General features: G+C 42.5%; 1 protein-coding gene across 5 annotated transcripts in view; it reads right to left on the bottom strand.

Moving 5' to 3' along the window:
- The window catches only part of BICRA (BRD4 interacting chromatin remodeling complex associated protein), a 478,150-nt gene that overhangs the window by 262,615 nt on the left and 195,971 nt on the right, over positions 1 to 19,564 (bottom strand). For all 5 annotated transcript variants that reach the window (XM_078661098.1, XM_078661099.1, XM_078661100.1 and 2 more), the window contains exon 2: positions 721 to 781. The gene's annotated coding sequence lies outside the window, so the exon portion shown is untranslated. The remainder of the gene's footprint in view (positions 1 to 720; positions 782 to 19,564) is intronic.

Here is a 19,564-nt window from a genome sequence, read left to right on the forward strand (position 1 = left end):
AACAACACCTCACATTGTAATAACAACAAAAAATGTCTATATATGTATCAGTTGCTTGGCATCAGTCAATATATATTTAAATTTAAGATGAAATTTAACAAGCAACACCTCCAACTGTTGACGCTCATTTTTATAAAATTCTTTTTATTTTACAAAAGAATTGAAAATACAAAAATAGCTTGAAAAGCACTTTGACCACTCTTGGATCTGCATCACACATGCTCATTGACTTATCCTCGGATTTCCCCTTTCTCATATAGTTCAGCGGTTAACCATTTCTCTTCTGTGGACACTGCATCATTACCAGAAACTAGGGACCCAGCACTGAGTCATTATTAGAAACCAGGGACCAAGAGCCTAAGCAATTTCTATGATTTGTACATAAAAACAATACACTAAAGCAGAAAACCAAGTATTCACAAAACAAATGCTCAAATATTTGAATATGTTGTGTAACTCACAATCAAATATAGAAAAGTGTTCACATTTTCAATGTTGCTTCCTTATTTGTATATGAAAATGTTTTCAATATTATTTAATTTTCTAAAACAGTCGCAGAGCCCCAGAGCAAAACTCGTGGACCCTCAGGGGTCCTTGGAACACAGGTTCAGAACAACTGCTTTAGTTGATTCACTGGCAGCAGACAGATCACAAGATTAAAAAAACGAGCTTCAAAAGTCAAATTTCAAGTTTTCTTAAAACAGTAGCCAGGACACTTACTTCATATGTCCAAAGGCCGAGAGCCACAGGCTACCACCGTCTAAATGGGGAGACCAAGACCCTGAAAAGAAAAATAGAATCCATGAAGCAGGAATAGCATATCTTTACATTTTCTGTTTATGGAGTATAACAGTTCCAATTTGTTACATGTCTGAAGAGATTTCTCTTGGTCAGATGTGCATTCACTTGCTCATTACATATAGTAAGTAATATGAAGCTACCATCAGGGAGGTCTCGATCAAAACCAACATTTATACAAATGCATAAAACACATTTCTCTAATTTGAACTCATCTGTGTGGCAGGCATGGGTGTAAATATTAATGGAGTATGTGCAGTGCACAGGGGTCCACTGCATCCCAAGTCGTTTTTTTTTTAACAAGCAAACTGAGGAGATGAAGGGACAGTTGTTCTTGAATATATTAGATACCATTACATTACTACACTATTGTGGACAAATCTAGCTTTTAATATTTAGATTTTGATAATCAAGTTCTGTGCTCAATGGTACGTATCTTCATTAAAAGTATAAACATTAAACTAAAACAATGGCACAACTAATAGCTAAGGAAAATGATAATAGATAAGGAAATGATAGGTACTTAGCATGTTTAGTGGACACATTATGGAAGAATAGCATAAAACGTAAATTCCTGACTGGATGATAGATTATTCCTGAAAACTATTTTCTACAGAAAGTATTTAGAATTTATGGTTATATTTCTGGTGCCTTGTGTGTGCACACTACCATTGTTTGTGAAAAGATGTACAAGACATAAGCAAAGTGTCAGAAAAGTTAAATATGTAATGCAGCTAAGGAATATGCATGTCAAATAAAAACAAAAAATAGAAGCAGTAGAAACTTTTCTTTACACAAAATCAGATATCTACATGAAGCACCCAGAAATTATTTTTAGGGTAACATCATTCATTCTATTAAATTATGCATCTTAAGTATACCAATGAATTCCACATAGAGTTGTACATTTCGGTGGCGTGGGCAAGGTGGGTGGTCAGATTTCCTCCCTTCTACACTGGTCTATTTCTAGGCTAGTTTGAAAGGAAGCTCGACTAGTCCTGTGAAGCAACTGAAAGATGTGAGTTTTCACAGAAACATGGAATGTTTTGCACAAAGACTTGATGCGTATTCTCAGCATTTGAATCACAATGATTAGAATAGGACATTAATCTAAAATAATAAACCAATATTGTAGCTTGAACTGAGGAATTATATTTTGGAAATTAACAAAAATCTAGAATGTACATGAAACCTATATCTTAAGTTGTTACTCCGCTGAAAGTCCACCAGTCAATCGTGAAAGAAAATATTCTCAAAGTGGAATTTAGAGACATCACAGAAAACTAGCAAAAAAATAGAATCCAAGAAACGTTTATACAAGTAAAATATACAGAAAATGAAGAGGTGAGGATTAAATAAAACACATATGATCACTGAATTAAGTCAAAATATCAAAATGGGACAACTTGTTGTAGTGAGTAGTAGTAAGAATAAAACCGAAGCTTCTGTGGTAAAGCCTACATAGTAGGCCATAGTCCAGCAATTTAAAGACAGAATCATAGAACATATTAGCGCAAAAAATCAAGACCTAAAGTACGCCAGCAAAAAACTATGAAGCAACAGGAAACCGAATCATACTTTAAGTTTTTCTTCAGTTTTTATGAGATCGACAGACCACCACTCAACCATGACATTAATCGTACACTCTTGCAATCGAAACAAGAAAGGAGACTGAAAGCCAAATTAAAGACGGTGACAATGAACATAATCTGGTATAAGAAACATCAGCATTTATAAAAGCTAAAATGGGTACAAGAATAATTTTCAATTAACATCCAACCAATAAAGCTTGAATGGACTATACTGACTTCCACTCAACACGGCTGAAATGCAACATAGACCATCCCAAAATATACACTCTTCAGCTAATGCGCTCAATATGTACCATTAGCACTAAATGCCTTTAGTTAATAATCAAATTAAATGGGGTTTTTTCCTACATGGCTATAGAATTCCTATATACACCAACGAGTGTCCAGGACACATGGTTTGGCTAAAGGATAACACGTTTCCATGTCATTTTGTCCAATAGACAATTAGTTTTAACATGCTGCTGCACAAATCCTCTGCCAGTTTAGAGGACCACATTATTGATCTGTGAAAATTGATGGTCATACACCAAGGCATGTTTTGTTTCCACATAAAAAGCGATTCAAACTTCTATAATTCATTAATGCAAAGGCTTTACTATTAGGGTGACAAGTTTAAAAAAACAGGATGAGCTCGGCAAGAATTACTTCCAGTAAAAACGTTTGCCACCTTTAACAATTTGAGGGCATTTATATTGTTCCAAGCAGTCATCCTGATTATATTAAAAGACCTGCAAAAGCATGAAAGTAAAAAATAGTGATGGTTTGCATTTAAAATAAAATGTACATAAAAATATTTGCAAGTTGCAAAAACAATACTACTGAACTATTTATTTTTTAACATTAAGTACCATTTATCCTCCGTAATCTACACGCTATGCTATTGCTGTTGGCCAAAAGGAGGTTAGCTATGTACTGGGGGAGGAGGAGCACCCCCTCCATGAAAGACTGGATTCAGGATGTGACGTTCTGCCATACACAACTCAACACTTTTTGGGAACTGATGCCATCGGCATCAAGGCCTAGGGACATACGGGAGTCCCTTTTTGGAGTGGGCCCGCATACGACAGCTAGAAAGAACAGCCCAATGAGAGAAACCAACAGACTAGAGGACATGCCCATGAATGCCAGTGTGCAAACAGGGCAGATCTCTCAATACACAGTGGAGGTAAAACACCAGGTCTGCGGACAAAGATACAATGGCTTCCCCTTGGGAAAATGTTAAGTGACGATGGGGTTACATTTGTAAAGTTTGTATCAACCATTCACTGGATGTGCAATGTAAAAGATGTTTTGTCTTCGCCCAACACCAAGGATGTGGGACTTGCTTTTGTATAGTAATTCGAACATTATTAGAGCACCGTATGTGTGTGCTGTGACTGTAAGTAGCTGGCTCCGTTATTAATGTTGTTTGTTCTATTACTGGATAAAAAAAAGACAGACATTTTCAAAAGCAGTACTGTTTATCCTAGCTATCACTTTGGTAAAACATGTTTGATGGATGGCAATGTTTAGGAAAAAGATTAATAATGGAAAATCACGCAAAATCATTATGGGCAAAATTACAGTAGATTGGGGCCCAATTCTTAAAGTTATAAAAGTGCGCCCAAAGGTATGTACTATACCATTGGTGTCAATTTAGGACTTAAAGGAATGCACAAATGTTTTAGCAATAAAGTGTATTACACATAATAGACCATAAAATAATAGCAATGAATGTCATCAATTATTAAAACAGTTTTAATACTAAAATACACAGGATCCCCCAAAACAATTAGCATAAAGGCTAAAAGCACAAATTAAGAAACCAAATATGCTGTGTCTGGTCTTTCTTACATCATTAGTAGCCACAGGGGCAGCCCAAAACACCAGCACCAGGGGCAGTGCCTGATCCTAACAAAGGTCCAAGAAACAACAAATTACAATATTCACAGAATTTGTTTAAACCATATAAAAAGCAATAAATGAATCAATGTTTGAATAGCAAAAAGAGAACAGTGCAAAAAGGCTTTCTGCTGGTGCTGCTACTATCGGGTTGATTTCTTCCCATTGTGGCATTGCAGTATCTGGGTGATTTGATCACTTCTTACCTAGCATGATCTGTTGAATTATATGGACAGATGCAGCCCTCTTGAAATTTCTCAATATCCTTGGAAGGCTAATTTTCATGCTTGCCCATCTTACATTTTAATGAATTTTGGAATCCTATGCCAACCTATGCAAGTAAATACTGGGTTGGAGTGTTATTTTGAATGGAATCCTTGGATGCTCAATTGAATTCCAATCCTGATGATGACTGTGTAACTCGAGAGGTCGAAACACCGTTGACGCATTGTGGCCATAAAATTAATAAAGGACACATAATTTTAGATTATGTTGTTCCCTCTATGTGACATGTATTGCTTGTCTGCCACCTGTCTAGTTTGTAATACACATTGTCTTTGTACCAGCATATTGTACTGAGTGCCACTATCTTGGCTGTTTTAATATTTATAAAAATGAATACATTTGCTATATTTTTTCTGAAAGTACCATTGTATGTTGGTCTCTATATTTTTCTTTTCCTTTTTGCACTGTTCTCTTTTTGCTATTCAAACATGGATTCATTTATTGCTTTTTATTTAGTTTAAAAAAATTCTGTGAATATTGTAATTTGTTGTTTCTTGGACCTTGGTCTTTCTTACAAGCATTAGAAAAACAAAGCAAATGCAATGTAAACCCAGGAAATCAATCCTCTTAAATGTTCGAGTGCCACTCTAACAGTAAAATAGCGATTTTCAACAAAGAATGGTTTCAAATATCTGACCCTAGGAGTTTTAAAAGCTAGACAAAACGACAGAAGGTGCTTAAGTATAACAGGTTTTTAATTAACATAATCGCAATTGGACAACAAACTTGTTCCACAGCCCTAGTATTATCAATTCTGCTGAACACCCAATTGAAGCAACAAAAGCCTACGCCGCAGGCCGGGATTTGACACCGTTAACAGATATGTTGCACACATTTCCCATCTTGTTTGAGATTCTACAATTAAAATCTCCACCAATCATTAGTAAAATGACATGCCATAAAAAATGCTAAGAAAAGATAGCAAAGCATTACTTTGGTTGTAATACACATTTACAAAGCAATTTACAAAGTGGAGATTTGACAAGTAAACTTGCAAATAACTACCAAAAAGGAAGTACAATTGTATGGTACATTACAAAACTTGCATTTCCGATTTTCATACATATAAGTGGCTAGACAACATTGGTGACGTCCCTTCAAGCTGGGAATAGCAGGTATAAAATTGCAATCATAATCTGCCAAGGAGTGGTCATACTCCAAGTCTCTTGGATCATAATTATATCCAGAGTTGTCAATAGCTTTAGATCAATATTATTTAGTCGCCTTTTGAATTCAAATACATACCAACAGACAACATTCAGTTCAGTTTATGAACATCCACAGTCAGGCACATTGGGCTTGGCCCACATGCATGCACACAAATGCTGGTCAAACGGGGAAAACGATCCCCGTTTACATCAATAGGGCTATAGGATCAGCCTGAATGTCATGGGGGAAGGAAAGGGGTGAGAGGCTAACAACGAAAGAAAAGTTGTCTGACGAGAGAGAGAATAAAAACACTTCTCTCCTGCCCACCCTCCTTTTATTGACCTAGCATCTCAGCGCAGGGTCCATTAAAGGAGGGTCAAAGAGCTTCCAAGTTAAAGATTTTGCAGGGGCTTTGTGGCATTGTTTACAAATGTCCCAATTTTGCACTTTGTTTTGCAAATCGCCAAATCCTGGAGGGTTCAAATATAGGCGTGTACAATTTCAAACGTGAAAATTTGTTGAGCAACTGCAAATTCTCTTTCCATACAACCATTTTTTCCCCCACCTTGGAAAAAGTTTTATTTCTGCCCAAGTAAGTAGTACATTTTTAACTATATCCAGCACAGGAAGAGATTGCAAAGGGGTAGGAGAGTACCCTTAAGCATGCCACTTAGTAGATGTGCATTGACTATAGGGCATTCCAACCCTTAAACTCCTGCTTTCCTTCTCTTAAGAACCCAGACTTAACTATTCACTGCAGTTCATTGATGCAGATGTCTGGACGTTAGGCCAAGACCTTGGTGAAAGGCTTAACATCAATATATAAAAAAATCGGTCTTCAAGATTTGCAGTTTGAAGCATCCTTGTCGGGCTTTGGGATTACAGTTCTATCTGCCTCTATCATGAGGGGTAGATGCACCAGTTCTTCCCCAAAAGTGTGTGAAAGTGCTAATATATAGAGATTGATATGTACTTCTTCAAAGGTCACTTTGACAAGACAAAGTATACGTTTCACGGTATTAGAAATGTTATGGTCGTGCATCTCAACTAATGATGTATGTTTAAACTAATGTATGTATTAACTTTTTATAGACACCCCTGACAAAGGTTCAGTACCGAAATGCATTGGGTGAAGCTTAAATAAAGTCGTGTTTTAAAGAAACATCTCCTGGCTATGAATATCCTGGAATGAAAATTGGAAATGGATATATTAAATCGATAAAAACAAGGATAAAAGAAAAAAAAGGATTATGTTTAAAATATGGATAAAATGAAGAGTGGAACATAATACTGGTTTATTGGCTTAATTTTGCAACAGATGTGGCTGTGCAGCTGGAGTGGAATCACAACAGGTCCCCCGTGTGTTCGTTTGATAAGGATGTTTTTAGCCATCTGGGCACGCAGAGTGGTATTGTATGTGAACCAGTGAGTTAGTTTATTTATCAGCTGACCATAAACTTCGTTAGCCCCTTTGGGGAGGGAGGGAACACTCTCCAAAACCACCACATATGGGGTAGATTCGGGTGGGAGGTCAATAACTGGGAGACTTGTTAGCTGTACGTCCCTTCCTTCTGGCTTCCTTGCTTTATGAGGCACAGAGGACCCCGCTCTTGTAGGGGACTGACGTGAGAATGCTGGAATATCTACACTACTGGGCATGATAATATTTGAGCTACTCTTAACGGACACATCACTATTTACTGCAGCCCTTACAGATGAGCATTCGCCCTCTCCTATACCCCCCGATAGCTGTATAGTCTCTGCTAGGATTTGTGCTAACTGTCGGTATAGTCGGCAGTTTGAAACTAACCAACTCCTCTTGTTTTAATAATCAGATTCTACTGAACTTATTTTTTTTAAAATATGATCAAATAAGGTGGACATCATAGTTTAGAGCCTGCCCCAGAAATTCCCCCCCTGTGTACTATCAGTGAACTGCCCTGACATTATCTGATTCATGGAAGTAGAGGGACCCTCTTTGCAAACATTTGTAGTGGGGACAGCTAGCATTTTCCTTCCAGATGAGCTCTAAACCGATTTATTTAATTTCGGTAATCCCCGACTCTTCCTTTATGTAGAGGGGGATTCGTTGGTGCGGGCTGACTTCAGTTTTACTTTCTGCCCTCTAGTTGTAGCTTTAGGTTTAACTGGGCTAGGATGAGAGAATACATGGTTTGTCACTGAATCTGGGGCAACAAGTTGGGACTGACTCAGCCGGGATGGGGATACATCCTGGTTGGATACCACCATAGAATCAGAGATTGTGGGGGTTAAAGAAAGTCTACCTTGCGAAGGGTGGGGCTCAAGAGATAGTCTACGTTCAGTGAGTTTTATTTAACGAATGACGGCTGATTCTGCCCTCAATATGAAGGCATCTAAAGTTCCAGCCACACTTTTCCCCAAATTTGGCTTCCACTTATTGGTGTTAATTATCTCTGAACACACTAAATTATTTTCTCAGAGCCCCATTAAAGTGCTAAACAGTTTTTAAGACAAGGTGCAAAGTGTAATATACATTGTGGAAAATGCAATACAGCACTAAGGCACAAACCAATAAAATGCCTTATGTTAAAACTTAACAAGACCTTATATGTACGCTAAAAGTGGAAAGTGCATATATGTTGTTTAGCAGCAATAATAATAAAAATATTTAAACAGTATAATGACACTAAAGTGCAACGTGCGGTACAGGGCCCTGGATCAGAGGACAAAGACTAGGCCCATATGTCCAATTGGGCAGAGTTTAATATAGGGGGTTTAGTCACACCTGGTCCGTTACAGCATAATACATAGGAGTTATGCTGTGACAATGAAACATCAGTACTGCCAGCAAGCTCAATTGATGGTAACATCAGAAAACAAACAGTACCTGCAAGGAATCTCCAAGTGCTGAACAGAAGCCCACGATCTCGGGTGAAAGGGGGGTGGCCCTGCCTCTTCCTGGCACTGGAAGGCAAGGACGGGCCCACCCTTGGCCCAGGAACGCCCGCGTGTGTCCCACGTTGCAAGAGCCCTGTGCTCTATATAAGCGCCTACTGGCGCTCTGCCTTGGACGTGTGGCGTGAGGTTTGCAGGGGCTGCTAGGTCTTGTGGTCCCCGGCCGGCTTCCTCTCTCGCGACCGGGACCAGGACCAGGACTCCCAAATGCCTGATGACTCCCAAGAGCCCAGTGACTCTTTGTGGTGGCGGCAAGAAGGAACAGCACCAGGTAAGATTACGGCTCCCCTGAAGTACAAGTCTACTGGAGGCATTTTGCTTATTTGGAGGGCAAATGAGGGTGGCACACTCCAAATAAGGGTGAGTGGAGAAGTTTGAAAATAATAAACAAATGAGACTGCCTGTGGGAAAAGGTATTTCTAATGACTAAATCCCTATACCCTCGGGCAGCTTTGAACTGATTGATACAGCTGATTTCTAGCAGGAAGAACTAATGGAGAAATCTCTGCCTCTATTAAACACATCATTCAACTTCTCAGCATGCTGCACAGCAGCCACACTTCTCTACAGCACAGCTTAGAAACATTGGCAAAGTCAATAGCTCTACTAAAACACTTATAAGGCCCCCCACAAAGCATAGCCAATAGGTCGCGCCTTTGGAACATTATAAGTGTTTAGTTATCCAGCACAATATCCTTCCTGGCTAATCACTTATAAGGTCCCAAAAACGAGACCTACTGGCTATGCCAATGCTTGTTTTATTTCTGTTGTGTTGGTCATGTGCGGAAACAATTGAGGACATTTCTGCTTGCAAAGCAAATGCCTTCTTACCTCACGGCTGTGTGAGCTATAACTATGTCTCAAACAAATAATTCAAAAAATGGTGCCAATGCAATAGGTCGTAGCAGAGGAGACAGTATTCACTTTCAGTCTTTGGTACCAGGCTGGTTTATTTCATCTCGGTTAACTGTGCTTTCCGGCCTGTGTAACATAACCACCTCCTGGAGGTGGGCAGTCCAGTCTCAAGGTGTCTCATTTGCAGAGTAATCTCTCTCTACTTGTGTCTTCTCTCTTTTAAATTCTGAAGCACAGCAAAGGTTAGTAGATGAGTGAATTGGACCCTGTGTTTTTTCCATTGTAATACACAGTTAAACGCCTCGAACAAGTCAGCATGTGCCCAGCAGTGATTTAATTTTCACAGCATTTGCATTTTGTGGCCATCTAACGGATAGTCAGCACATATAAATGGGCAAAATATGGAAGTCCACTCCGAATGTTAAGAACTCTGATGGAAATAGACAAAATACATCCAAACATTGGGTACCAGTATATAATTTAATCATGTGCAGAGAATAAAAGATGTACTTTGCGAAGTACGAATAGCTTATTTAGTCCTGTTTACTTTTTCCCTTGCATTATACAACTTGTAACACTACGTTTAAAGATAGAAATGCAGAAACACAAGTACCAGGATGCCAAGCTAACCTCACTAGACTCGCGCCTCTCAGATGGCGCGTGACATTTGAGATGTTTTGAATACGTGAGTGCAACCCTATTTTATTTTATGTAGTGAACGAAGCGTTGGATTTTCCGTAAATCAGCTGAACTAATACAGTTTACCTGTGTCAGTTTAGTACAAATAACGGTGAAGTTAGCAACAACAAAAAAACTATGTCATGACACTTTTGTTTCCTAACTTTACTTTCAACTGTGCTGCACAGCCATGCTGCTGTATGACATGGCTTAAACACAGTGACAAAGCCATTGCTCTCACATAAGCAAGACCTATGGGTTTTGCCAATGCTTGTTTAAGATGGTCTCTGACACCTCACCGTGATATTACAAGGGGCTTAATGATTTCTATTACAGATGACAACACATGAAGAACATGACACACAGAGGCACATTCAGAATCCAAGGTCCAGAGAATGAAACATGCCGCAGTGTGGGATTCATAACAAGCCTGCCTCACAGTAATGGCACAGCACCATGAACAGTGTTTGCGGCACGTGCTATACAACCCATGCTTCAAAGCTCCGAGCACACAATGAATGCTCAGATCAGGGGACACATCGAATGGTACACTGCACAGGAGGCAGTGTACACCCTGCAGACCCCAGGATACGAAGTGCATACTGAGGGAGGGAGAGACAGAGGGAGGGAGAGGGAGGGAGAGACAGAGGGAGGGAGAGACAGAGGGAGGGAGAGACAGACGGAGGGAGAGACAGACAGAGGGAGAGACAGACAGAGGGAGAGACAGAGAGGGAGAGAGTCGGAGACAGGCATTTGGTAGGGAGACAGAGAGAGGGAGATGGAGGGAGGGAGACGGCGAGAGAGGGAGGGAGACGGCGAGAGAGGGAGACAGATGGAGGGAGAGACAGGGAGGGAGAGACAGAGGGAGGGAGAGAGAGGGAGGGAGAGACAGAGGGGGGAGAGACAGAGGGAGGGAGAGACAGAGGGAGGGAGAGACAGGGAGGGAGGGAGAGACAGGGAGGGAGGGAGAGACAGACCGAGTGAGAGACAGACCGAGTGAGAGACAGACCGAGGGAGAGACAGACCGAGGGAGAGACAGTTAGGAGGGAGAGACAGTTAGGAGGGAGAGACATTTAGGAGGGAGAGACAGTTAGGAGGGAGAGACAGTTAGAGGGAGGGAGAGACAGGGAGGGAGGGAGAGACAGGGAGGGAGGGAGAGACAGGGAGGGAGGGAGAGACAGACCGAGTGAGAGACAGACCGAGTGAGAGACAGACCGAGGGAGAGACAGACCGAGGGAGAGACAGTTAGGAGGGAGAGACAGTTAGGAGGGAGAGACAGTTAGGAGGGAGAGACAGTTAGGAGGGAGAGACAGTTAGGAGGGAGAGACAGTTAGGAGGGAGACAGTTAGGAGGGAGACAGTTAGGAGGGAGACAGTTAGGAGGGAGACAGAGAGAGGGAGATGGAGAGAGGGAGGGAGATGGAGAGGGAGGGAGATGGAGAGAGAGGGAGACAGACAGTTGGGAGGGAGAGAGGGAGATGGAGAGAGGGGGAGATGGAGACAGAGGGAGGGAGACAGAGGGAGGGAGACAGACAGAGGGAGATAGACAGAGGGAGATAGACAGAGGGAGGGAGGGAGATAGACAGAGGGAGGGCGATACAGAGAGAGGGAGGGAGACAGACAGACAGAGGGCGAGAGAGAGAGAGAGAGGAAAAAGAAATATGCCAGGTCTGGTGGCTCAGTGGACGAAGGTGTCCGCTGCAGTGGCCTGTGTTCAACCTCATGGTCACAGTTTTTTTTTTGCTCTAGCCCGGCCCCCCTCCCCCACCGGTGCGGCCCTCGGCCACAAACCACACTGTAAATTTGGCCCCCGAGATAAAGTTTGTGAGTACCCATGCTCTAGGGAGAAGATTTTTTTTTAACCAGCCCGGTGGAGCAGCGAGTTCGTGATATTTTTCCAGCAGGTTGGGCTCTGATTTGTACAAGGCAATGGAGGGCTATGCCGCGGGAGCTGCAGGTTTCAGCAGGAGCGATGGGAGGCTGGCTTAATAGGTAGGTGGTGGCTGGTGTGCACTGGGGTAGCGGGAAAGCTCTGCAGAAGCCGATTCTAATACTTGTTCAGGAGCATTCGCAAGATCTGCAACATGTTCTCATGTTACACGATGCAGCCGAGTCCGAGAGTGAAATGCAGTGCTATAACCGAGACAGGAGTTGAGCGAAGAAACTTGCAAAGCACACTCAGGCCGGTTTCCCGGTTTCAGACCCGGAAGGGATTTAAAATGGACATTTCAATGTGTCCCTTTCGGGCCCTGTATTCGTGTCCTTAACTCTCCATGCACAAACTTTGATCCATTTCTGAACAGACAGCAACAATACGTGCAAGTAATCCAGGTCGTTCCTGCTTATTTTTCACATGATTTACTTAATCTTGCATCACCTGAGTGTTTGCTTTTTCCAGGAGGCTATGTTACTTTTTTTCAGGTCGTGTTACTTTTTTTTAGGCAGCATATAACTCTTGCCTAGAGCATAATTTGATCTGAATTTCATCCAGTGTTTCGACCGGGCCACCACTGAGTTGCGGCTTAAGGCACTGCGAGTTTCTCTCGGTGCCTTTCAGTAGGATAAAAAGGTGATAGATTAGGTGTTCATCCAATCCTTGGCCTCTCTGCAAAGGCACTGAGCAATGGTCACGTATACCGGCCGCAGTTGTTGTTCAAAGCAAACGTGCGGTTAGGGTGACGATCTACGCAAATGTTAGTGTGCATGTTTAAGTCATACCCTTAATTAAATAGGCCCGTTCCTTTCGTGCTTCTCACCCCACTTAGCGCCCTCCGCACCGTAATGATTGACCGAGATGAACTACAGCAAAGGTCCTAGACAGCAGCTTGCTCTCCTGCGGATAATGTCTTGCGAGGCGAACACTCGTCTACAGAGAGAGGCTGCCACCAGGTAGAGACCCCTTCCCACTCATGGTCAAAACCCATCCAACAGGTGCGCAACGATACGTAAACTGATAGTTTATGAGTAAATCGATAGTAATCGTTGTGTTAATCGACACATTTGGCAAAAATCACTTAGGTGCCTAAATTGCAAGAGGCAGTCAAGGGATTTTAGCTCCGTATCCCAATAAGCACAGAAGCCGCGCTGGGAGGTGAGAATGCCTAGCAAATGCAAACACCCACGACTTTCAGTGACCCGTCAGTGTCACCTATTCCCAACTGAGTGTCACTTTAGGTATTTAAGTAGGCGGCAGCACAGCGGGTGTCGCTGGTGTTTACACAGGATCGCGAGCAAGAGCTCTCGAGTCACTGAAGAGGTTGTTTGAGGTAAGGATGTATTGTTCATGGTTTGATGGGTTTCTGTACTCGTAAAATTGCGCGGAGTAAAGCCCGTGCCTCCAATGATCGCACGTCACGACCAGCGGCAGCACGAGCTTCAGACAGGGTACCGGTAGGTACTGGGTGCGTCACAGGAAGATTTGTTTTTTTAGAAACTATGACGCATATTTACTGGGATCTGTACCGAGGTAACCTCATTTAACACACGCCACGACGGAGTCACCAAATGCCTTCGCGCTCACGCCTCACAGGGCTCGCTCTGAGGTGACCTCGCGAGCCTCCGTGACACCGCTAATTGAGCAGCTCAGCCTGTTTGTGTAGGCTTTCCCTCGTTTTTCCGAGCACTCTCCAGCGCTACCTCGAGTGACTCAACTCAGGGTTTGCTGTGTCACGAGCACAGCGTTACAAACGCGCCATTGTTTACCAGCACGCTGGGTTTCCTTTGCCGCCCACGCTGCTCTCTCGATCGTATCGCACTGCGTGTAAACACACCTTACAGACACGTGGGGCTCTGCCTCCCGGAGTCTATACCATTCAGGGCTCTAATCAAATCCAACGGTTCTTCCAACCCCGTTTATAATTTAAATGGCCTGATCCGCCGCATATTTTCAGTAAACAGGAGAGATGCGATTTGTCGCTGTTCAAGAAAGTACTAATTGAAAAAGTCCATGACCGCATCCAGGTCTAGTGGTCGTTCGGGTATGAGCCAAGAGAACAGCTTCGGTTACTAAATTCCTTGGTTTCCGTTTCCACATTAGAGCCAGGTACTAGAGTCCGAGCCAAAAGTGTCGGACACGGTTTCTTAGTCAGTGCCTCATGTAGTTCAATGTTGGCACTACAGTGGAGGTGTGAAGAAACACCCCAGTAGTCAATAGCGTTAAGGGAAAGTTGGGCTGAGCCAAGACGTGACTGACGAGTCTCCAGCCAATGGATGAAAGAGGCTGGTTGAAGGCGGGCGAATGGTTAAAAGGAGAAGACCCAAAACCAAATCGATGTAGAAAATTGTCAGCAATACATCAGTTTGATAGTTACACTGTCAAAACAAGAATATAAAAATTAAAGTTCAAATGCGATGCAACTCAATATCACAAGAGGCTTACAGTGCCACTACTGATGAATGATCAGTCTGGCGCTGGCAAAACACGGTGAACCTTATAGATTACTTGGGAAAGTAACCAACCACTTTAATATATTATCAGCCCTAGCAAAGACACACTCTCAACGCTAGTGTTAAGCAAGACTCTGCAGGCCCTGCCATTAACGACCAAACAACAATCAATAGTCATCAATGCCCTGCCATAGTACAAACATGCTTTTACACTGACACAAACGTGATCACCTCCACCTCCCACACATGTGGACTCCCATTAATGCAAATTCAATAAAACACAATTCTCAGATTCCGAGATAATTGGCCAGAGCACTCAACTGTAGGTTTTTCCTAGAAGGCAGTACTGCTCACCAAGAGAAGAAATGCACAATCTGATGCAACTGATAACGCCCACCCCATCCATGGCAGGAAAGCAAGTAAACAAGCACCCAGAGCAGACTCGTCTATTGCTAACATTCAGATGCTAAAAATAACTTACAGTCCAAAGTCAAAGCCACCAGTCTAAGAAACCACATTTAAGAGGCGATCATTTTAACACCACATAGCGCTGTATCACTACGTCAGCATTGTAAGGTTACATACAAGTGTACTTCAGCACTTACAGGCTGCACTACATCAAAGAAGCCCCAACAAGCTATATTAGGCTACACTAGATTCAAAACATTGGCAGTACCAGACTATTTTAGTAACACCACATCAGAAGGCTACTGGAGAGTACCACTACATCAGCAGCAATCGGCTTCAACAGAGATGCACTACATTAGCACAATCGCTCGGTGAGAAAACATAAAAAGAGCCGAACTCTTGCATCCAAAAGCCTATCCATATATGTCTATGACAATATTTCAATCGCATCACTCTCGCTGAGTAGGGTGGTACTTACCCGCAAATGCAATTGAACACATCACCAGAGGTTGAATTAGTATATAAATGCACCTGCAATATAATACAATACATGAAGACAACAGACTGTACAGAAGCAGGAGGAATCGAAACTATACTATGAACAATTGTGCGGCCAAGGATCCTGTGCGACCAATTGGGAGTACAAGAAGCATTCTATATCTCATGACTTCTGCTGCACCGCAACTCAACATAATGACATTGCTTGGTTCAGCCTCTTGTGTCAATACAGATTCAGACATTGAGTTGGAAAAACTGCTGTGTCAAAAATAAAAGAATGAGAAGCATTGCATTCACATCCAAACTCTCAACATCGAAAACAATGTAAATAAGAGCAAACTATAGCAGGAGCCTGAAAAGGCATGATTTTCACAACGTGTTTGTGGTTGGGGTCGACTAGTTAAACTGTACCCTGCTAGGATGCTGGGATAGTGTATCCCATAGGGTTCTATAATTAAGTTAAAGTGGGTGGGATCTTCTAGGAACGACGTTCCCAAATTTTACTGTAACAGTCCTTAATAGTTAATATCAACCACGGGTTGACTCGTGCTGAAAGGAGATCTCCTATACCGGGAGGCAACAGGACAGTCGACGCAATAAGAAACAAGTTCTCTACAGAGTGCCTGCTACTTGAATGAAACGTAAATACGGGCAAGTAGATATTAAGAAAATCTAAATGCGGCTTGAAAGGCAATGTGGGATCATTAAATGGAATCAAATGAAGCTTCATGTCGACAAATAATGGTTCGTTTTGAGACGTACTCCATGACCGTTTCCGGTTCGGGATCGCCCCATTTTAATGGAAAACTATTTGAAAAAAAAATCGCACTAGGCGCAGGTACATTGTGTAATCATTAAAATATAATATTTGTAAGCACTTAAACACTGAAACTTCTTGCATATTTGGCAGCAGCCTCTCATATTTGGCGGAGTTAATCTTATATTGTGTGCAGTACATCTGTAAACACTGGCATCCTATCTTCTACTGTACGTAATAAGTTTCTAAACTGACTATCATTTCACAGTGCTTTCTGTTACAGGCTGGGATCTTCTTAGCTTACTATTCTTCAGTGCACCAACCAGGATTCAAATCATACAACGTATGACTTTTGTATAACGTCTGTGGGTCTCACGCAAGTTCAGATTGTGGGTGGGAATTTAGGACTGGCACGATCAAGAGCTCTGGAGCAGAGGCTGAAGGCAGTGCAAGTTTTTTCTCAGTGACTGTCAGTTTGTTATAAAAGTGTTCAGACTACATGCACATCCAACCATTGGCCTCTCTGCAAAGCACACCGTGCAACAGCCACCTGTGACAAATGTAATTGTGTTCGATGAGCAAGCGTGTGTTAAAGTGGCACACAGTTGTTACAAAGATGAGGTCACCAAAGGAAAAGAAAATGAAGTGCTAACAAGCGAGTGGGTAGGTTGTATGTGAGGTAGGGCTGGTTAAATGGTGGAGATGAAAGGAAGCACATACAAAAGGAATGTGTCAATTCAGTGCTGAAGAGGAACGAGATGATGTACGAGATATGCAGATGGAGGATTTCAGAATAATGAGTGAAGAAAAAAAGGCGTTCAACAGTGAGAAACTTCAGAGGAAAGTAGAATGAATGGAAGAGGGGGAGTTACTGAGATACTGGTAAGACCACTACCCTTTCCACATACCTTAGTAATGTTTAATTTAGAACCTTGTTGTTAGAACCAGCAGTTTTGTATTTGCTGGGACGCACCGAAGCCAGTCAGAATCCACCCTTGCAAATAGGGTGAGAACGATACACTTTTCCAAAACCTGTGCTCAGCCTCTGGTAGTTTGGCTCTGAGCAGTCAGGCTTATCCTCAGGCCTCAAGTGTAACATACAAGCATAACATCACCCTAGCAACGCACTGCATACGCCACAAAAAGACTCTATACCTGTATGTATAAAACACTTGTCTTTGTATTGCACACACCAAAATCAAAACTAGATACACATTGTATATACATTTTACAGTTATATGCTATTGTCGAACTGTTTCCATTAGCAGAAACGTCAACCAGTCACAGGTCTTTGAATACGCCTCATGACCCAGCCCCTTAGTAATTCAACAACACCAGCAAACAATACACATTGCCCCTGATGGCGCCCTGTTGACTAGACACCCGGAACCACTTAACACGGAAAGAAACAGTTACTTAGTTTCATCCATCCAGATTAGACCTCCAGGTTCCCAGCAGCATCTGCACGAGTGCAGGATCACTATGCCCTGTACACAAAAGGTTGCGACCCAGGAAGCTGGCACGCTTCCAAGTCTGGAGAAATGTTTTCCCCTCAATCAGACGTGTGGCCTGCCATAGCCCAGACAGTCAGCTGCAGGTGCCCACATGGCACACAAAACCCCTCGAGCTTCGTCAGGGTGTTTCCCACAACAAAGCACCTTGTGGCATGGGTCGAGGGAGCCAATGACTTTGGACAGAGGCTGAAATGCCAGACACTGTAGTCCTCTTGATATGGAGGCCGAAGATCGTCTCAGCTCCCGGCTCAGGTTTCCCCAACACCCCTCGAACACCACACGCCCAGCAGTGCCACTAATCGCCGCGCTGAGACGGAGTCTGACGTCCACGAAGCATCTCACAAATGATCGCTACGGCGGCTAACCTTTTCCTTTTCTCCACCGGCTGGTGAAGAAATGTCGCAATTATCGCTGAAGATTCCTCAGAGAAATGATAACTCTTGAAGGGTGTCGGCTGACACCTGTTCCTCCCAAAGTACTGAAGAAACCTTTAGCAGTACCAGTCCCCAGGCTGTCCTTCATTTTTCTTGTCCTGATGAAGACCCGTCCTAGATGCAACTAACTCTGCACTTCACTCTAGGGTCGAAACGTCGACGTTGCGTTAGTCAATCCGTCCGTGAAAGTCACAACAGAAAAAAAGAAAATAGCTTTGGTTGTTGCGACTATTTATTTAAAAAATGGACTGATGCTAATTTATGTTTTGTACTTATGAATGTTAAAATGTCCTTAGATTGTCCAGCTGCAGTCACTCCGCCCTAATAATGCCTGGTGTCTACGTCCCAGTGTTGAACCAGCGTAGTATGATTCAAATCCAAAAGCGTCTCTACTTTGAGAGGCCAGAGCCCCATGAGTTATATCTACATCGACCTTTGAAGATACAATCAGTTCAAAAGGCCACATTTGAAAAGCCCAGGCCCTTTCTAAATTTGTCCTGTCTGCCATCCTACCCCGGGAGAAAGGATTACTATCTCTAGAGGGGTCAAGACCCTGCCCCTTTGAATGCAGGTGCCAATTCCAGCACCACCTAACCGTTCCATAAGGCCCCTCAGCCAGAGGTCCTTAGTTTTCCTGGAGCCCCTAGTTTATGGCCTTCTGTCAGGAATGCACAGATGTAGCCGTTTCCCTAGCACCCAGATGTGAATTAGGAGACAGGTCAACAGGCACACAGAGCCACAAGCATTGAAATGCCCACTTTCCCAAAGTGACATTGCAATCACAGTAATGTTGAATTCCCTCGTACTACCAGAGAGGATTCGTATTACAAACTCATGGATACTAAACGCTATACTGCTACTAATCTGCCCGCAGGAAATACTGCTTTATAGCCTTTATCCACTCTCCCCCCATGCTAATCAAATGCGAGAAGTAGGTCTTTTCATACCAAACAGAGCACCCAGCGCTATTCATGACCCTTGCGTGTAGCACACACATGCCCTATCTCTTCCCAACAACGCACCCTGGCCCCAGGGAGACATGCAGTACCTTGGCACATAGCTTTTTAAATGCCATCTTACTCAAGATGTGGATGGTGAAGGCAGCAAGTGATGCCCTGCCTGAAAAACACAGACTAATATTGCCTTGATTTGATGTCTTGTTGTCAGAATTGTAAATATTGTATAAATGTTCAATTGTGTAATCTTTTTTGCCAATAGATAAAATTTCTTAAAAAAATAATTCAAAAATAAGAATAATTGGTCTAAATAAAAGTACCGTACCAAGTTCCATGAAGTTGCACTTGGTCTCCATTTGATAGATTCTTCTTTATTAAGATACAAGGGTTGGGGCACTTTCTTTGTTGTTGGATGCAATAAAGGGGCACACTGTGTG

The sequence above is a fragment of the Lissotriton helveticus genome, chromosome 9, assembly GCF_964261635.1.
Source record: "Lissotriton helveticus chromosome 9, aLisHel1.1, whole genome shotgun sequence".
Taxonomy (NCBI): domain Eukaryota; kingdom Metazoa; phylum Chordata; class Amphibia; order Caudata; family Salamandridae; genus Lissotriton; species Lissotriton helveticus.